We start from the raw sequence: 20,634 nt of genomic DNA, 5'->3' as shown, positions 1-20,634 counted from the left end.
GAATATTTCTCGCCAATTCCTTCTAGCCTGCAAAGTTTCTTTTGAAAATTGGTTGACAGTCTTGTGGGAGCTCCTTTGTAGGTAAGGACTATTTTTTTCTTGCTGCTTTTAAGATTCTTTGTATTCTTTGTCTTTTACCTTTGGCATTTTAATTATGATGTTTCTAATGTCTGGGAGACGTTAGAAAGTGCTGAGGCTGTAATTGCATTCTGGTGGTGGGTATAGCCACCCAAGGTAATGCTTCCTTCCAATCTGGCAAAAAAATGTCTTTGTTCTTGGAAACTCAATTCCTAGATATTTTACAACTGATTGAGAAATTTGTGTCTTTCCCTTGGAGACTTTATGTCCTGAATCTGCCAGAAAGTTTAAAGTGAGGGTTGCAGTTTGGTTTAAATCTTTCTTAGTTTTACTGTAACTAGTATATTATCCACATATTAGAGTAGGGCTCTCTTATTTAATTGAAGATTTCTTAGGACATTTGCTAAGGTTTCCCTGAAGATAATGGAGGAATTTTTAAATCTGTGTGGAAGTACTATCTAGTACACAGCTTGGAGAATACAGGCTTGACCTGGAAGTACTTTGATGTCAACTTTTTCTGGTATGAAAGTCACTTGGGCCTTTCATTTTGTTCATACCAACAAGGGAATAAGGCATACGGACCATGTTTTTAATGTTGCCTCTTTGTGACATTTAATTGACTGAAGAAAGGATTTGTAGGAGATCTCCCCAGATATTCGTTATAGCTTTTGTTTTAGAGGATAGAGGGCCTTGTCTAGTACTTAGGACTGAATATGTAGCTTCAATGTCTATGAGCTAAATATGTAGGCAGAATATGTAGCTAAAAAGTCTCTGAGTCTCTTTCCCAGAGCAAATGTCAACCAGGGTTTCTTGTAGGAAATGTTGATAGAATTAATAGAATTTAGAGGAGCCCCCAGCCCTGTTACACCTATCCAGTATAGCATCTGGTGGGCCGATCTGTGGGAAGTTACTTCCCTTAACCTTCAGGGGCTATTAGCACACTCTACTGTCCAATGTCCCCTTTGTTTACAATATGTACATCAAAAAAGCGAAGGGCCCTTCTCTTCAGGTGGTGGGGGTCTTATCCATGGTTCTTTGTTTCCTCCAGCAAGTGCCTTACTGGGTATTGATTACTACTTAGTGCTGCTGTGAGTAGTGCAGTTTCCTTACCCAAGCTCACGCTAATGGCCTCACACTTTGTCTCCATACTCTCTCTGAATTCACCTAAGATTGATCTCTTACATCCATATTGTTCCTCAGGAATATTGAACCTGCTCTGTTCTTTTTGCCTGGTGCCCTCTTTTCTGAGAGACCTCCTTAGTCTTCCTTCAGACTAAAGATCTGAAAGGAGATGGAGGATGGATAAGATCTTCTTAGTGAGGCCTTCCCTGACCAACTTTTTAGAAAATTCCTTTACCACCCCCACTCCCTCAGACACCCCATTCCTCTTCCTGGCACCACTTTTTCTCCTCTTTATGAGATTACAACTGTTATCATCCCCATTTCACAGTAAGCTGAAATCTTTTGCTCAAGATCACAGAACTAGGAAATAAAAAGCCAACTGCCCGAAGGATTGTTTCAGAATTTATTCTCTTATGTAGAGTTCTGAGAAGGCTCTAATAAATAACAGTTCTCTACAGGTAATTCATTGCCCATCTAAGATGTAAAATGTACAGGTTTAATGACAAATCAACAAATGTCCTATGAAGAATAAACTGTACTTTGCTTCATTTAAAAATATATTGGTCAATATTTATAAAAGTCTGGCATGCTGTAAGAGATTCTAAGGGAAAATTCTGAGCAAGTGAGTATAAGCTGTTATTTTTATTCTCTTTGACCAGTGATCCAGAAGGCTTACTGAACAATAAATCAAGGAGAATTTCTATTTTATTGGGTTTTCATTACATCTATGACACTGGGAGATCCTGGAGTCTAAAAAACACCACAGACCATAATTAAATGACTTATCTCACCAAGTAGTAATGTTTTTATACAAATAAATTAGAAATAATTGTCAATGGCATCATTTCTAAACAAACTCTTGTTTATTGATATGATGTCATACAGACACAATTATGTATTTTTATGATTTCACATACACACTCATATATCTCTTTATTTGCTTGGGCTGCCAGTAGCTGAAAAGGTTTATGAGAATTACCTAAACCTATAATAATATTCAGAACAATAGTTACCGTTCACTGAGTACTGCCCATGCACTAGTCACTGCAGAAAGTGCTATTGATGCATTGCTGATTTAATGTCCGTAACAACATGGAGGACGGTATTTTATCTCTGCTTTCCAAATGAAGAAACTGGGCATCTGGGAGATTCAGTGCCTGGCCCAAAGTCAGTCAGATATCAGGATATGAAAATAGCCCTATAAAATTATAAAGTAGTACTATACAACAATTATGCAACATGTGTATTAATGTACAATAAAAAGTATGCACAGAACAGCCACAAATATTTATGTTAGCTAGTTATACACATTATCTCCCATTAGGAATGTCTACACTGGTAACCAGACTACTATCAGAACGGTGCTAATGGGCACTCAGATACTTCTCTTTTGAGCAGTCTGTAGAAGGCACACAGAATCTTTTGTTTTCTATTTTTCGTATTTCATGCAAAGCATCATCTTTTAATTATTTTGCCAATTACTTCAGACTCTTTTCACTACAAATGCAACGATGACAGTTTTGTTTCTACCAATTAGAATATACTATTGTTCTCTGGTAAAACACTGGTCATTTTGATCGAATTTGGGAACACCTGGCCTCTTGCTAAGCCACTGGTGAAATACATACCCTTTCCTCTCCGACTCAGGTTCACGAGCTGTTGTAGCCACAACTGGTTGGTACAGGTAGCTAATCTCCTCAGGTCTGAATTAATTCACATGAGCTTCAATGCAGGAAATTTAGCTTATAATACTTGAATCTTAAATATCTAGAAATGCATTTCTTAGAGACTACCAGATCATGTGCTAACTAAATGTTTCATATGTCATATGTGAAAAAATCAATAAAATATGCTAACAAGTCTGAATCTTGCAGGGCACTCTTTTATAACATGGATTTACAAGTAGTTTTTTCTCTTTTTATAAAAATTTTATTTATTTATTTTTAGAGAGACGGGAAGGATAAAGAGAGAGAGAAACATCATCGTGCGGTTGCCTCTCACGCACTCCCCACTGGGGGGACCTGGTTTGCAACCCAGGCATGTGCCCTGACTGGGAATCAAACTGGCAACCTGTTGGTTTGCAGGCCTGTGCTCAATCCACTGAGCTACACCAGAGAGGGCCAGTTTTTCTTTTGTTAAAGGAAGAGAAAATAAATCTCTTCAAAGACTTTTTTCTTAAAACCTATATGTCTTCTATCAGGGATTCCTCAATAAATGTGAACACCACCAGATTAGGTCCTGATAATAACATTCATCATTATATCTTCCTAAACAAACCAGTGAGGTTTTCGCTTAGTAGGTTCTTAGTGTGCGCTTACTGAATAAGTGAAATTAGGTCTTGATACCAGCCATGTAGAGTTGCTCTTTATTCCCTGTTCCTATCAAGAGAGCGAGCACAGGTAGGCAGAAGAGTGATTCTAATGAGTTACACTCAGAATTTTTTTTCATCTTCAGTGTGAAAAAGGAATAAAAGGTGTTGTACAAGGCTGGACAGAACTGCCATCTTAAAATCAAGTGCCTAATGTTACAAAGCCCCCCATCTTAATAGCCACTTTACATAAATTATTTTACTTGAGGTAAGTAAAGGAAGTATTTAAATTTTTTATTTATGTATTTTTTAGAGAAGGGAAGAGAGGGAGAAAGAAAGGGAGAGAAACATCAATGTGTCGTTGCCTCTCACATGCCCCCTACTGGGGACCTGGCACGGCAACCCAGGCCTGTGCCCTAGTCTGGGAATTGAACTGGCAACTCTTTGATTCTCAGGCAGATACTCAACCACTGAGCCACACCGGCCAGGGCAATAAAGAAAGTATTTAATTCTAATTTTATAGAGAACTAAAGAACTCCAAATTTAACTAACTTGACTCAAGTCAGACAACTAGTTGGTAACTAGAAACCAGGTTCCTATCATTTCTTGGCCCATATTGAGGAAGAGAAGAATGTGCAGAGCATGTGGGACAGAAGCAATGTATCTGGTTATATCAGTCAGACTCTGAACACGTTTTGGGTATAAAGCCCTTTCCATTAGTAGTGAGTGCCAGACTCATGCTCTTAGCTGATGCAAGGGACTTTTAGAAACATTCCCTAAGAGTCTTCTCTTATCTCCATGAGAGGGCTGGGCTTTCTGAGAAAAAGTAAAGAATAGGGCCCCACATTGGTTGAGAACTTAGTATAGGACATACATAGTCTAGCTGTTATTACATATATGACTTTGTTTAATGTTCACAAAAACCAAAAGGTAGTTACTGTTCTTTTTTTATTAAATTTTATCTTTTAATTACAGTTTACATTTGATACAATTTTGTGTTAGTTTCAGGTGTACAACATAGTGATTAGACAATCGTATATTTTACAGTGTTTCCCTGATACCTCCAGTACCCACCTGGTACCATACATAGTTCTTATTCTTGATCTCAGTTAACAGATGAGGAAAACAAGGCCAGGGAGAGCTAGAATTTGTGGCCTATACTAGAAGAAATATCAGAGTTGTGTGGATGAATAAAGTTGACAAAGTCACTCCAAGCACAGGAGAATAATATGAAAAAGCAAAAAGCCTTATTTATCGAGAATCGTTCAGTACGAGATAGCGATAGACCCAACAAGACTCAGTGAAGGTTTAGACGTAGTACACAAGGAATGGTAAACCAGCTGAACAATATTACCATCCCTGATGTGCTTGGGGGCCCAGGAGAAAGATAAGAACCTTGTTCTTATTTATATTTGGGTTTACAGTTACAAAAGAAGAGTTCTGTGATTAAGTGATTTTTCTCCCACACAGCCAGCAGCCCCAGAATTAAACAAAAATGGTGGCATGTGTGTAGACTGACTCATAACTCAGAGTTTTCAGGGCACATGAGGGAAAAAATAGAGGGTCTAGTGTGCTGGCCAGAAATGAGGAAGGTGGTAGAATGATTGCATCATCAAAGCCCCTAGACTCTAGAGCTAGAGAATAAATTGAGCAATAAACCAGATGAAAGGGAGGGCTTGAAAGACTGGAGGCCTCTCAGGAAAAAAACAGACTGACAAACAAACAAAAACATGTGTACCTGCACTTCTGAGGGACACTGAGAAGAACCAAAAGTAAGAGGCTTTGTTTGAAGATTGACATTTTGTGGTTTAAGAATTCCAGAGTTGTACAAGTGATGGCAGATTTTCTAGTGTAGAAAGTTTATGACATTATCAAATATACTTTGAAATTGGTTCATTCTCTGGTAGGTGGCAAAAGGCTGAGTGCTTTTTAGAAAAAATTCAAATCCTTGTGGAGTTGTTCTTTGTTTTCTACAAGCAGATCCTAAAATGTGGCATCTGTGACCAATTGACATGTGCGATTTCTGTTACTTCCAGCTGTTTGATATAGAACTACTTAGTAGCAATCTTCTCTAGAAGTACTGAACAGACAAAATTCATCTATGAAATATGTTAATCAATAATACAATTTGTACTCTCACTCACCACATGGGAAGTACAATAGATTATATCATTACCCAGATGTATTAGCAAGTTTTAACTGCTTTTTTCTCTTTTTTTCCTGTATTTTCTTGAACAGTTTTCTGACACATACTTTAAAGACATCAACTCTCAATTAAGTTTTGGCCTGTGGAAACTCAAGCTCTCCTATCCCTAAAGACAAATTATGTGCAAGGTTTGCTCATCTCTTAAGATTGCTCAGAATGTAAGAGCTCTGCCAAACAGTTGTGAGAAAGAAAAGAGTTGATCTACCTCAACATTTTTAATATAAACCAATTTTCTCTGAGATGCCAGATTTGGATAAAAATCAACTCATTGAAAACTCATATAATAATTGCAATTTACTCTAGGAGCAAGTTGAAGAAAAATATTGCTCATAAAAATGAAAATAAATCAGAAAATCAGAGATCAAGCTGTATCATAGGAAATATAAAACCAGATCTTGGTAAATTGTACTTGGAAATTTTTTGGTACAGAACATCAATACCATTCACTTTTCAAAAAAAAGAGTTATGATTTAACTTAACGTTTTTTTTAAAATACCTATAATCAAATCTACTTTGTTTAAATTTATTACTTGAAGATTTTTATAAATCACCATCTACTGAGACAGTAAAACCTTTAACATGAACTTTTAATAGAATAATTGTTGCTAAGAAATACTTTCTTCTCCTAAAGAACTATGTCAGACATGGTTTATATATCAAGTTTGGAAAACATTTTTCTTATTCTCCTATCTTAGTATCCTCACCTATAAAAAATAAGCTTAGGCAACTGAGAATGAAATGTGATAATATATGTAAAATATTTTATATAAGGGTCCTAAAATGGTAGTATACAAATTAAACCTGAGGATAATTTTCTTTGAGTCAGTTTCTGGGGGACAGCATCATAGACTACACTATAAGAATTTATCCTCTTAGCAACACATTGAGGGTAGCTATTTGAGACCAAGTAGGACACCATAGCTGTCCTTCCACTAAGCCTTCTGGGGAATATACCAAATTGCTTAGCTCATAAGACCGACTGGTACAATTTTAAATTTTTAGAAACATGGAATAGATTGAGAATTTTTTAAATTCCATGAGTGACCCTTTAAGACTGGGAACTTGAAAAAGGCTATCACTGATGTCTCATTGTACATGATTTAAATAATTAAAAAAGGATAAGGTAAAATTCTAGGACATATTTTCTCTCATTATGAATTTGGCAAATAGTAAAAATAGTTATACAAGTGCCAGTTCTGGGTGGTATTTAGAAAAGCTGTTTTTCTCAGGAAAAAAATGGAAGAGTTTTACAAAAGTTCCTTCTTTCTGCTAGTAGAATTCCATTAGGGTCCTTCCTTTTGGTAGGTCCTGATCACTGACTCTTTATCTCCTTTGTCAATTATATGTGTGTGTCCCTCAACTCGACACTGAAGAGGCCCAAACTAGAGACTATCACTTCTGAAAATGAAGAAAATCCTACATTGCAATTCCACTTTGAGTATATATTCTAAGGAAATGAAATCACTGTGTCAAAAAGGCATCTCCACCCCCACGCTTAGTGCAACCTTATCTGCAATAGTCACAACATGGAAATACTTTTATGTTTGACAGATAAATGAATATAGAAAATGTGGTGTGTAAACAATAATATTATGTGATATATAGTAACATGCAATGTTATAATAATATATATGTATTCAGCCATAAAAATAAAATCCTGCCATTTGCAACAGTGTGGATGGACCTAATGGTATTATTCTAAGTGAAATAAATCAGATAGGGAAGGACAAATATTGTATGATCTCACATATATGTGAGATCTAAAACATGAATAACAACTACTCATTTAAAAAAAGGACATAAGATGTGTGGTTACCAAAAGCTAGGTGTGGAGAGGATTGGATAAAGGTGGTCAAAAGGTACAAGCTTCCAATTATAAGATAAGTAAGTACTGGAGATGAAATTTTCAACGTGATGACTATAAATAACACTTCTTTATATTATATTTGAAAGTTGTTCAGGGAGTAAATCATAAGAGTTCTCCTCACAAGGAAAAATGTTTTCTTTATTTTTTAAAGTCAATATGAGATGTTGGGTATTAACTAAACTTATTGTATATACCTTAAATTCATACAGTGTTGTATATAATTTTATCTCAATAATACGAAAAAAGAAAACTGTATAGTCTCAGCAAATTATGAATGTATTATCTTGTTAAACATTTTCTTTTCTAAATTTCATGCCAATTTTTTTTAATGACTTGTAAGTTTGGGCCAGTATTCAACACAAGGAGCAGGTGGACTTTTCTGCCATCCATGATTATTACTCTGACATCTTTAGAGAAACTGAGAGATGTAGCAGTAGATTGACAACTCTTATTGATAGCTACTCAAATTTTGACTATGAACAAAAACATAACATTTGGTATGAATTCACCATAGATCATTATTATTTATGTACAGACTGTATATCAAAAGTGAGGTATATAAAATGGAGGGTGGGGTTTTGGCCGCTTTCTCTTTGCCTTGATGATTTGCAGGCAACACTTAAGAAGGAGAAACTATAGTCAGCTGCTATCATAGAGAGCTAAGTATTCTTTTCCATTTCCTGGTGCGCACACAGATAATCAGGTGATCTTGCTGGATTATCTACCATTGCAATGTTCGTCAGGATTGATCTGATCAACTAGACAAATGTCCCCATTGCTCCTATAATTACATGCTTGTTCAAAGGCAATGACCATCCTGGGTAGCTAAGGATAAATAAAATATAGAATAGTAGCTGAGCTTCCATGTGGTTTTCATAAATAGAGTGATCGAAATCAACTATTTAAAAACCAAAATAATCATTTTTGACAGTTGTCTTTCAATATGTGATTAGCAAATATTTGTCAATTCTCTATATGGAATCAAATGATTCCATTAAAAGCAAACTAAGAGGACAGCTAGATCAGGAGCAGAATCATAGAAATGAAGATCACATGGAGGGTTAGCAACAGGGGAGTGGGAGAAGGAAAAGGGGGGAGAAGGTACAGAAAATAAGTAGCATAGATTGTAGGTAGAAAATAGATAGGGGGAGGGTAAGAATAGTAGGGGAAATACAGAATCTAAAGAACTTGAGACACGTGGTCATAAACTAAAGGGGGGAATGGTGGGGGAGGGGGTGTGCAGGGTGGAGAGGAATGAAGGGGGAAATAGAACAACTGTAATGGCATAATTAATAAAATATATTTTTAAAAAATTGTATTCACTAACTAGATTGTATTAACTAGAGTTGCATTTATTCTATTAATCTTTATCTGATTTTTACAAGAAATGAAATCACTTTAAATTAGATGAACTGTGTTTTTCATTGAAACTATTTTATAGCTATCACAGGCAGTTTGCATGCTTCGCTAAAAAATTTTCCAAGATAAATTACTGTGGTTGTGCTCTATGAAATAGAACCTTGAGACCTCAGTCACCCATGGGCGTAAAAATTCAAGTGGACTCACAACTTTTTCTGCGAAATACCTTGTCCCACCTGTAAATACTGTTAGAGTACCTTAATTTGGTATCAGTGGGGTGGCACTAATCTGTAGTGAACTACTGTACTCTGCCTTTGACACATTTACATACTTATTATATTTGGTTGTTGACTGTATGTTTCTTTAACCCATAACCTCAAGTACTTTTTTTTACAAGGTGGATTATAAATAAACAAGGATAAGAATAAAAATAGCTGCTATCAACAAATTAATGTATAGCCCATGGTGTTACCCAGGCTTTTATTTTAACAGCTGTGACCCAGGATAGCAAGGCAACTTAAGTTTATGGCAGGCTAGAGTGAAAATCTGTATTCTGATTCTCCGTTCAATATTCCCTCCACGATTCCAGGATGCTTTTTGGTTCAAGTGCTTCTGGATTTTCAAAGCAATGGTTCCTACTCTCGCCCTTTGACCAGAATAAACAACTTGAATTTTTCTATTCTCTGCTTCATGTTCACTACAAACCATGAAAATAGGGATCCCCTTTCTCTCGCCCTGACCCTTTCACGAAGCTAAATGTTTTAAAATACCAATTCCTGTTGCATGTTATTGAGATAAACACAAAAGTCTAAATTTGGGTTTTTCAGGACCAATTAATGGTAAAAATATTTAATAATGTGGCAAAATGCTCATGTCTATACATGGGGCCTACAGTTGAATTTATATAGGCTTAGAAATCTGAGAGTTGTTTTAAGTGTTACTAGATGGCAAGTGAGAACAGGGAAATCCAAAATTAAATGTTATTATCCAAAAGATTATTATTTTTTAAATGCTCCTTTCATTTTCTCTTCTTTAAAATTTTTATTGTTGTTCTATTACAGTTGTCCCCATTTCTACTCTGTTACTTCCCCCTGCCCTACCCACCCTCACCTTCCACTTTCAGTCCTCCCCACCCCACTTACTTTGTCCCTGGGTCCTTTACACATGGTCTTTGACTTCCCCTTCTTTCCCCTGTTCTCCTCCTCTCTCCTCTCTGGTCATTATCAGCTGGTTCTTTATTTCCATGTCTCCAATTCTGTTTTGCTCGCTTGTTTGTTCGTTTTCTGATAAAGACTTCCAATGTAAACAAGTAACAAGACACCTCTCCCCACAGCTCATCAAAGATTGTGTCCCTAATTTTAACAGCCCAGCAGAGCTGGTCTCTCAGGCTACATCTGTGCTCTATCTGTGCCATCTCTGCCGAAGATACTCAAGGTCTGGTTTTGCTCAGTTGTACTTTGCAGTGCGCTTTTTTTTAAGTACTCTTTTGAAAATCATTATTTTTATTTTTCAATTACAGTTGACATTCAAAATTATATTAGTTTCAGGTGTACAGTACAGTGGTTAGAAATTTATAAAATGTATGAAACTGATCCCCCAATAAATCTAATACCCCAATAAGTCTCATACTAATGGCACCATACGTAGTTATTACAACATTATTGACTACATTCCCTAAGCTGAGCTCTCCATCCCCATGACTGTTCTCTAACTGCCAATTTGTACTTCTTAATCCCTTCACCTTTTTTACCCTTCCCATCTATTCCTCCTGCCATCTGGCAAACATCAGTCTATTCTCTGTGTCTATGAGTCTGTTTCTGTTTTGTTTATTTATTTTGTTCTTTAGATTCCACTCTTAAATGAAATCATATGGTATTTGTCTGACTTATTCCTCTTAACATAATACCTTCTAGGTCCATTCATACTGTCACAAATTGTAAGATTTCATTCTTTTTATGAAAACTAGTATTTCATTGTATTATGTACACATCTCGCTTATCTGTTCATCTATTAATGAACACTTAGGTGGCATCCATATCTTGACTATTGTAAATAGTGCTGCAATGCACAAAGGATGTATATATTTTGTCAAATAAATACCCAGAAGTGGGAATGCAAGGTCATGAGGTTGTTCTATTTAAAATTCTTTTGGGAATCACCAGACTGTTTTCCATTGTGGCTGCACCAACTTGCAATCCCACCAAAGGTGCACAAGAATTTCCTTTCTTCCACATCTTCACCAACAACTGTTGTTTATTGATTTATTAATGACAGTGATTTTGACAGGTGATAATCTCATTATGGTTTTAATTTGCATTTCTTTGATGATTAATGATGTTTATCATCTCTTCATATGTCTATTTTTTGTATATATGTATTCTTTGTAGAATGTGTATTCAGGTCCTCTGCCCATTTTTTAATTGGATTATTTGGGGGAGGGGTTGGTGTTAAATTGTATGAGTTCCTTATATATTTTGGATACTTACCAAAAGTATTACCAAATGTATCACTGGCAAATTTCTTCTCCATTTGAGAGGTTGTATTTTTATTTTATTGGTAATTTTCTTTGCTATGAAAAAAATTTTAGCTTTATGTAGTCCCACTTGTTTAATTTTTCTTTTGCTTCCCTTGCTCAAGGAAACATATGCAAAAAAAATAGCAAAGAGCAGTCTCAAAGAGTTTATTGCTTGTGTTTTCTTCCAGGAGTATTATGGTTTTGAGCCTTACATTTAAGTCTTTAATCTATTTTGATTTTATTCTTGTACATAGTATAATAAATTGGTCTAGTTTTATGTTTTAGCAGGTACCTGTTCAGTTTGCTCAACACCATTTATTAAAGAGACTGTCTTTACCACATTGTATATTGTCACTTCTTTTATCATATATTAAGTGACCACTTAGGTAGGGGTTATTTCTGGGTTCTCTATCTTGTTACACTGATCTATATGCCTCTTTTAATGTCAGTACTGTGCTGTTTTGATTACTACAGACTTACAGCATAGCTTGATATCATGTAGGATGATAGCTCTTTGTTCTTCTCTCTCAAGACAGCTGTGGTTATTCAGTGTCTTTTGTGGTTTTATGTAAATTGTTGAATTATTTGTTACAGATCCGTGAAAAACATCATTGGTATTTTCATGGGGATTGAATTAAAGCAATATATTACTTTGGGTAGTATGGCCATGTTATTGATATTAACTCTTCTTATTCGTGAGTACAATATATGTTTTCACTTATTTGTACCCTCTTCAATGTCTTATAATTTTCCAAGTACAGGTCTCTTACCTCACTGGTTAAACTTATACCTAGGTATTTTATTCTTCTGGATGCAATTGTACATGGGATAATTTTCTTAATTTTTTTCTTATAGTTCATTATTCATGTATAGAAATGCCACCAATTTCTGAGTGTTAATTTTGTATCCTACTACTTTGCTGAATTCATCTTTTTAGCTCACCAGATTTTTGGTGGTGTCTAGGATTTTCTATGTACAATATTATGTCATCTGCCAATAATGACAGTTTTACTTCCCCCTTTCTAATTTGGATGTATTAATTTTTTTTCTCTTTTCTGATTGCTGTGGCTAGAACTTCCAGTACTCTGTTGAATATGAGTTGAGAAAACAGACATCCCTGCCTTGTTCCTGATCTTATGGAAAATGCTTTTAGTTTTGCCCATTGAGTATGATGTTGGCTGTGAGTTTGTCATATATGGCTTTTATTACATCGAACTATGTTCCCGCTATTCTCACTTTGCTGAGAGTTTTTACAATAAATGGGTGCTAAATTTTATCAAAGGCCTTTTCTTTATCTATTAGTAAGATCACCTGGTTTTTATCCTTCATTTTGTTTATGTGGTGTATCATGTTTGATTTGTGGCTATCATACCAACCTTACATAACCCAGAATAAATCCTACTTGATTATGGAGTATGATCTTTTTGATGCATTGCTGTATTCAGTTTGCTAATATTTTGTTGAGGATTTTAAGATCTATGTTCATCAGAGATATTGGCCTATAATTTTCTTTCCTCGTAGTCTTTATCTGGTTTTGGAATTAGCATAATGCTGGCCTCACAAAATGAGGTTGAAATGTTTTCCTCCTCTTGAAATCATTGAAATAGTTGAAGGATAGGCTATTAGTTCTCCTTCAACTTTTGGTAAAATTCACTTGTGAATCCATCCAGTCCAGTGCTTTTATTTGTTGGGAGTTTTTTTTATTAGTTTCACTTTCTCTAGTTATAATCTGTCTTCAGATTCTCTTACTCTTCCTCACTCAGCTTTGGAATATTGTATGATTCTAGGAATTTATCCATTTTTCCAGATTTTCCAATTTGTTGGCACATAGGTTTTTATAATATATTCTTACAATCCTTGTTATTTCTTTGTTATCAGTGCTTACTTCTTCTCTTTCATTCCTGATTGTATTTACTTGGGTCCTCTCTCTTTTTTTTTTTGTGATGAGTCTGGTTAATGGCTTCTTAATCTTATTTATCTTTTCAAAGAACCAGCTCTTGTTATCATTGATTTTTTTTGTATTTTTTAGACTCTATTATATTTTTTCTGCTCTCTTTTTATTATTTTCTTCCTCCTACTCACTTTAGGCTTTGTTTGTTTTTTGTTTACAGTTTTTTAAATAAGAATTTAGATTGTTTATTTGAGTTTTGTTTCCCTGAGTTAGAACTGTAATGCTATGAATTACTTTTCTTAAGACTGCTTTCACTGTGTCCAATAGTTTGGAGTTGTTATGTTCTAATTTTAGTTTGCTTCAAGGTAACATTTGATTTCTTCCTTTATCTCATCGTTAACCCATTCATTGTTTAGTGACATGTTATTTAGCCTCTGTGACTTTGTGTGTTTTTTATTTTTTCTTGTGGTTGATTTCTAGTTTTGTAACATTATGGTCCAAGACCATGCTTGATATGATTTCAGTCTTCTTAAATTTACTGAAACTTGTTTTGTGTTCTAACATGTGGTCTATTCTTAAAAAATATTCCATGTGCACTTGAAAATAATGTTTATGCTGCTGCTTTGGGATGAAATGTTCTGAAGACATTGATTAAATCCATCTGATCTAGTGTGTCATTTAAGGCCATAGTTTCTTTGTTGATTTTTTTTTGGTCTAGAAAATCTATTCATTGATATCAATGGGGTGTTAAAATCTCCTATTATGACTGTATTACTATCAGTCTCTCCTTTATGGCCATCAAGACCTGACTTAAGTATTAAGGTGTGCCTACATTGGGTGCATAAATACTTGCCAGAGTTATATCATGATGTTGGATTGCTCCTTTTATCATTATGTAGTATCCTACTTTACCTCTTACTTAGCTTTTTTTTTAAGATTTAATTTTAGTTTTAGAGAGAGAGGAAGGAACGGGGAAAGAGAAGGAAAGAAACATCAATGTGTGGTTGCCTCTCATGCACCCCCTACTGGGGACCTAGCCCATAACCCAGGCATGTGCCCTGACTGGGAATTGAACTGGTGACCCTTTGGTTCACAGGTCCATGCTCAATCCACTGAGCTACACCAACCAGGGCTAGCTTTTGTTTTAAAGTCTATTTTGTCATATATATGTATTGCTATCCCGCTTATTTTTCATTCCCATTTGCATGAAATGTCATTTTCCATCCCCTTTAGTCTCTGTGTATCTTTTGTTCCCATGTCAATCTCTTGTAAATAGCATATATATGATATTATATTATATATTTCTTATCCATTCAGATACCTATGACTTTTAATTAGAATGTTTAAGCCATTTCCATTTAAAGTGATTATTGATTGGTAAGTGTTTGACATTTAATTCTCTTAATTCTGTTCCTTTTTATTTTTCTACTTCTTTAAGCAAGCCCTTTAACATTTCTTTTAATGCTGTCTTGGTGTTAACAAAAACCCCTTTAGCTTTTCCTTGTTTGGAAAACACTTTCTTTTTTCTTTAATTTTAAATGATAGCCTTGCTGGGTAAAGTAGTGGTACAACCCCATAAACAAAGAGGTTGTATGCAAAGACATACAACCTCTTTGCTTTTCACTTTGAATATCTAAGCCATTCCCTTCTGGCCTAAAATGTTTTTGTCGAAAGATCAGCTCGCAGGCTTATGGAAGATCTCTGTATATTATTACCTGGTTTTTTATTGCTGCTTTTAGATTCTCCCTTTGTCTTTATCTTTTGCCATTTTAATTATGATGTGTCTTGGTATAGACCTCTTTGGGTTCATCTTGTTGGGGACTCTGTGGTTTCTGAAATTATGTCTTTTTTATTCACCAGGTTAGAGAAGTTTTTAGTCATTATATTTTAAATAGGTTCTCGATATCTTCTGGTACCATTATGTAGTGGATGTTGTTATTTTTCATGTTGTTCCATAGTTATCTTCAACTATTCTCATTCTTTTAAATTCTTTTTTCTTTTTGCTGCTATGTTTGTGTGTTTTTTCCATCTTGTCTTCCAAATCACTGATTTGATCTTCTGCTTCATTCAGCTTTTTAACCTCCCAGTGTATTCTTGATGTTAGATGTGGTATTCTTCATTTTAATTGGTTCTTTCTTGTGGTTTTTATGTCCTATTTCATGTCATTGTAGTTCCAAGTTCCCTGAAATCCTTTTAAGCATTACTTTGAACTCTATTCTGATAGGTTCCCTGCATCCATTTCATTTAGTGCCTTTTCAGGAGATTGCTTTTGTTCTTTGATTTTGGACCTGTTTCTTTGTTGCCCCTTTTGGCTGCCTTTTTTCTATATGTTTCTATGTATTAGATAGATCTGCGATGACTCCCAGTCTTCTTAATCTCCTGAACGGTACAAGGATTGTCCCTTGTACAGGTTATGTGGCCTTTCCTGTTGTAATTGAGTCTTGATTGCTGTTGGCCTGTTAGTGTGTGGGATTGACCCTCAAGCTGCCTTATTGTGAGGCTCAACCCCGACTATGACATGCGAGCTGCTTTGCAGGTAGTGACTAAATAAAAGATAAGTAATAAATTAAAATTAAATAGATAAAATATAAAGAAAATAATTTACAGATTTAAATAAAAAATAAAAGAAAATAAATGAAAAATAGAATAAAAAGAATGAGAATAAGAAAAGACAAAAAATAAAAAGAAGGGAGGAAATAAAAAATAGAAGCTATTTATTTTCCCAAGAAAAAAGCAAAAGAAAAAAATTTTAAGTGGGATCTGTCTCAATAAAGTCAGCGGCAGTTGCAATCTCTCTTTGAATATGCTATTATTGAAGTTTGCTTGATTCTGGTTCTATGTTGTCTGAAGCTGGCTACTTGGTGTGTTAGTACTGAGCCCTTTGGGAGGGACTCTGGTGCAGACCAATGTCAGATGTTGTGCCTAGCCCTTGGCAACCTGCCTGAAGCTACAGGTGATCCACAGTTTGTGGCTGCCAATGCTGGGCATAGCTGCACACAGAAAGAACCAAGCTGTGCTGAAAGGCTGGCTTTTACCAGAGCCAGGGCTGGGGGAAGGCCAAGAAATATTCCAAGTCACCCCGAGATTTACCTCTGTCTGCCTCCACTGTCTGGCTAGACTGTCATTGGATCTCTCTTGAGGGGATAGTGCCCATGTTTAGACTTCACAGAAGATGGTGGGTGTGATCCCCAACATCAGGGCCACACGACAGTCTGTCTGGATTTTGTCCTGACCTCAGCAATGCAGAACCTCTAGTAGTCAGGTTATGTCTGCCAGCAGCTAGGAGCATGTTTCTATCATATCTTCCATGAGGGTCAAGCCTCAGTCAGGGTACTAGGATAGTGGGGGAAATGGCCTCTTCCCACAGCCAGTCACTGGCACCCCCTGAGTTTACCCAGACTTCTATGTCTCATTATGCCACTGATTCCTCAGCTGCACTTAAGATCCCCCAGGTGGGGTGAGAGTGGTTTTGGAGGGTGGGATAATTGCTTTTCTCCAGGCTGGTACCACTTGGAGGGATTGCTTCCCCCAGGGAAAACGACTACTGTGGTATCTGAGTATAACTCAGCCCCAGGATGCTGGCCACTATCCCCCCTGTCTCTCCCCAGAGCCCCAATCTCCAGACTCTCCTCAACCAACTACAGTCCATACCGCCCTCCCTTCACAGGAGCCCAGGTGAGTGGCTGCCAACAAAATGTTTTTTGTTGGCCCATTAAAAGAGCACATGTATCTCCTGTAGACTCTGCCGCTCCCCGGCAGACAGAAACCTGCTGTTTTTCATAGTTGGCTGCTATGTGCATGCCTGTTATGGCTCTATTGTTCTAGGCTAGGACAAAACCCCAACCTGGGTTTTAGGCCCCCACTTCTCAGGGGGAACCTTCCACAGCTGAGCTATGCCCCCAGGATCCCAGCTACCACGTGCCTGTGGGATCAGCGCCATCCATTTTCATAGCATGGCCCTCTTGTAGCTTCCTCTGCAAATCCTAGGTTATAAAATTCCTCTCTGGCTAGTCTTTGGTTGGTTTTTCAGGGTCATTGTCCCCCAGTTTAGTTGTAGTTCCAGTTGGGTTCTAGAAGAAGGTGCATTCAACGTCTACTTACTGAACTGCTATCTTGAACACCCACCAAAACAGCTTTTTAAAGTATACTCTGAAATCTTTGAAAATGCTTTCATTTTGCAAAAGTCTGTTCTGTTACAAGGTCAAACATAGGTAGGAAGTTTATCCATCGTATTATTATCAGTCCTAAAATATACTAGTTATGTGATTTGATAGTGTAGCCTGACATGGCCTGTAGTTTAATAATGGTGAAAATGAGTAAGCCCAGAGCTACTGTAGTCAATTGTACCCACATGGATCCCCCTAACACGGAGGTGGAGATGGTCATACCTAGGGCAGAGGAGAGACACAGCAGAAGCACACGGAGTGAAGACTTTGCTGGCCCTGATTTGTTGACGTTTTGGGCATGCTGCAAGACAGAGGGAAGTGTCTCTGGACAGTCTCGGTGGGTTTGGACGCCAGCGTCAGAAGTGCACACATGGTGCTCTTTTGTGCAAGTTGATTTAACCTCTCTAAGCCTCAATAGCCTCATCTGTGAAACAAGAAGGCAATAGTATTCTCCTCATAAAATTGTTGAGATTTTTAAGACAATATATTGGGTTGGCCAAAAAGCTTGCTTGTTTTTTTCCATAAGATAGCTCTAGTAGTGTTTAGTTGTCTTTAACTTTATTCAAAACACTTTTGTTAGGTTGTATGGTGACAGCTGTCATATTAGTGTGCATTTTAAAAGAAACATAAAAATTGGTAAATTTTTATATAGCCATTTTAATATTATGCTTTATTATGTCAAGAAAGGTAAAAAGCACAACTGAAACACAATAAACGATTTGTGCAGTGTATGGGGAAGGTGCTGTGACTGATCAAACGTGTCAAAAGTGGTTTGTGAAGTTTCGTGCTGGAGATTTCTCACTGGATCATGCTCCACGATGGGTAGACCAGTTGAAGTTGATAGTGAAAAAATTAAGACATTAATTGAGAATAATCAACATTATATAACATGGGAGAGAGCTGACATACTCAAAGTACCCAAGTCTAAAAAATTACTGGTGAAAATGAATAATGTGTCCTTTATGTTACAGAAGAAAACATATGGACTTTGTGACCAACCCAAGACATAACGTTCTTATTCAGAGACACCCCTGTAATATGACGGTTAATAACACAGACTCTGGCCCTGGAGTATCTAAGTGTTAAACACAAACCCACAACTTACTATATGCACACTTTTATTAACTTCTTTTATCCTCAGTTTCCTCTTTGGGGATAATAAGTAATAGTAAGTAGTAGTATGCTTGGCTTATATTATTTAATACATGTAAAGCACTTAGAAAAGTGCCTATTTCATGAGTAGTGCTCAAAAATATTGGCTCTTATTATTAGATTACTCATAAACATTACTTGGAAAGTAAATAGGTTCAAAAAAGACAATGTTCACTTAATTTTTTGTTTATTATTTTTCATAGCAAGACAAAGGGGTGAGGGAGAAACATCCTTCCTCTCTTTCTCTTCTTTTCTACCAGTTTTCCATTTGGTCTAAATATATTTAGTATGCTCCCTGGAGAACAGATGTACCATTGCTTTAGTTGTGGAATTAGGAGGGGCACACATTAGGCTTGCACACTAATCCATCTGACCCATTCATCTAGCAAATCCTTCAGAATATGGTTCGTATTGTCCTGCAAGCCGTGAAATCAAATGGTTGCAGGCACATGCATTTTTCTGAGTGGTATTATGAAGGACTCTCCTTTGCCTCTACTCAATATAATAGATCTTACTCAGACTTTACTCTTATACCCAACAGATGTGGTCTCTGCTGCTGGTGAGCCATTGTCTGTGGGTAGGCACTTGACAAAAGTGATTTTACTACATGATGAATATTACTAAATATTATAGCTACAACAACTTTAGTCTGCAAGTGAATAAATAGCATCTGAGGTACAGCCAGAGGTAGCGATCCTAAAAAGAGACAATGCTGCACTGTGTGTTATCGGTTTAATAAAGCATGTGCTCACTGTCAGTAATATTTATCTCTTAAATAATACATATGGTTGACAATACAATTCTTTAAATTGTAGAGTATTAAGATCTTGAACTCAAAGATTCAGTTGTGTCCACGTGAATTCTTTACAACAGTATTAGCCTTTTCCACTTATCTCTAAGCACCTCCCGACAAACCAGGTTGGTCTGCATGTGTGCAAGGAGAAATTGAAATTGAATTAAATAAGGAGAAAGGAAGGGGTACAGAAAGTAATGTGGAGCTAAATTTAGGTAGAAAATTTTTCCTAAAGAAACTTTACTTTTACTGGGGTTCATCATTCATAAAATTTGACCTTCTTTCCAGAGACAAAGTATCCATGATCTTGTATCTGTAAATTTTCCCCAAGATTCACAGCATCAAAATGTGTTCTTTGTTCAGTTGTAACCGCCATTTGGCCAAGATAGGGGAACTTTTTATACAACTAATTCACTGTGTGTCTTTTTAGTCTGGGAATGCAGTACAAGGACTCATTACATTGACTGAACAATCAGATGCTAAAATAATTACTTCAACCATTTACTGTGTAAAAGTGAACATTTTTCAGATAAAATAAGTAATTCCATATGCACTTGAACTGTTAGTATTTGAATCCTGTTTCTCTTATAATGTCGTTGGTCTTTTGTCTTTTGAATCAATTAGGTCTAAGGGGAATTTTTTAAAAAGAAAAAGAAAAACAGACCTTAGTTTAATCCAGAACATTCTAATACAGTTTACTCAACATATGGTGTTTATAGATCTTGAAAACAGAATCAGGAGTGCTTCAGATTAGAAAGATTCTCTCCATATCAAGGATGGTTTTAATTTGTTAGCTTTTAAAATCTTTGGTCCTGGAGTAGTTCTTATTACAGCCAATAAAATGCTTAGTGAATGAAGATAAAATATCATAATTATGTTTGCTAAATAAGATTTGTAGACTCCCATTGATATGTAAATATGCCACTTTGAACTTTATTATTTTACTTTTTCTGTAAACATTTAAATTACACACACACAGTAGATCTGTCTGGAAAAAATTCACGCATTGTTAATACAATGAGAACAGTTTTCACGACATCAATGTAACCTGACAGTTAAGGAGAGTGGGCTGGAATGCATATGTGTGAACAATGATGACATTACTGTATTAGTCAGTGGGGATGGTAGGTGCCTCTGAGTGAGCATGTGTACTGTGTGGCTGTTGCATTCAAAATGA

The sequence above is a fragment of the Artibeus jamaicensis genome, unplaced genomic scaffold (genome assembly GCF_021234435.1).
Source record: "Artibeus jamaicensis isolate MK-2021 breed Jamaican fruit bat unplaced genomic scaffold, CSHL_Jam_final scaffold_916, whole genome shotgun sequence".
In the NCBI taxonomy this organism is placed as follows: Eukaryota; Metazoa; Chordata; class Mammalia; order Chiroptera; family Phyllostomidae; genus Artibeus; species Artibeus jamaicensis.
This window is presented reverse-complemented; position numbering follows the sequence as displayed.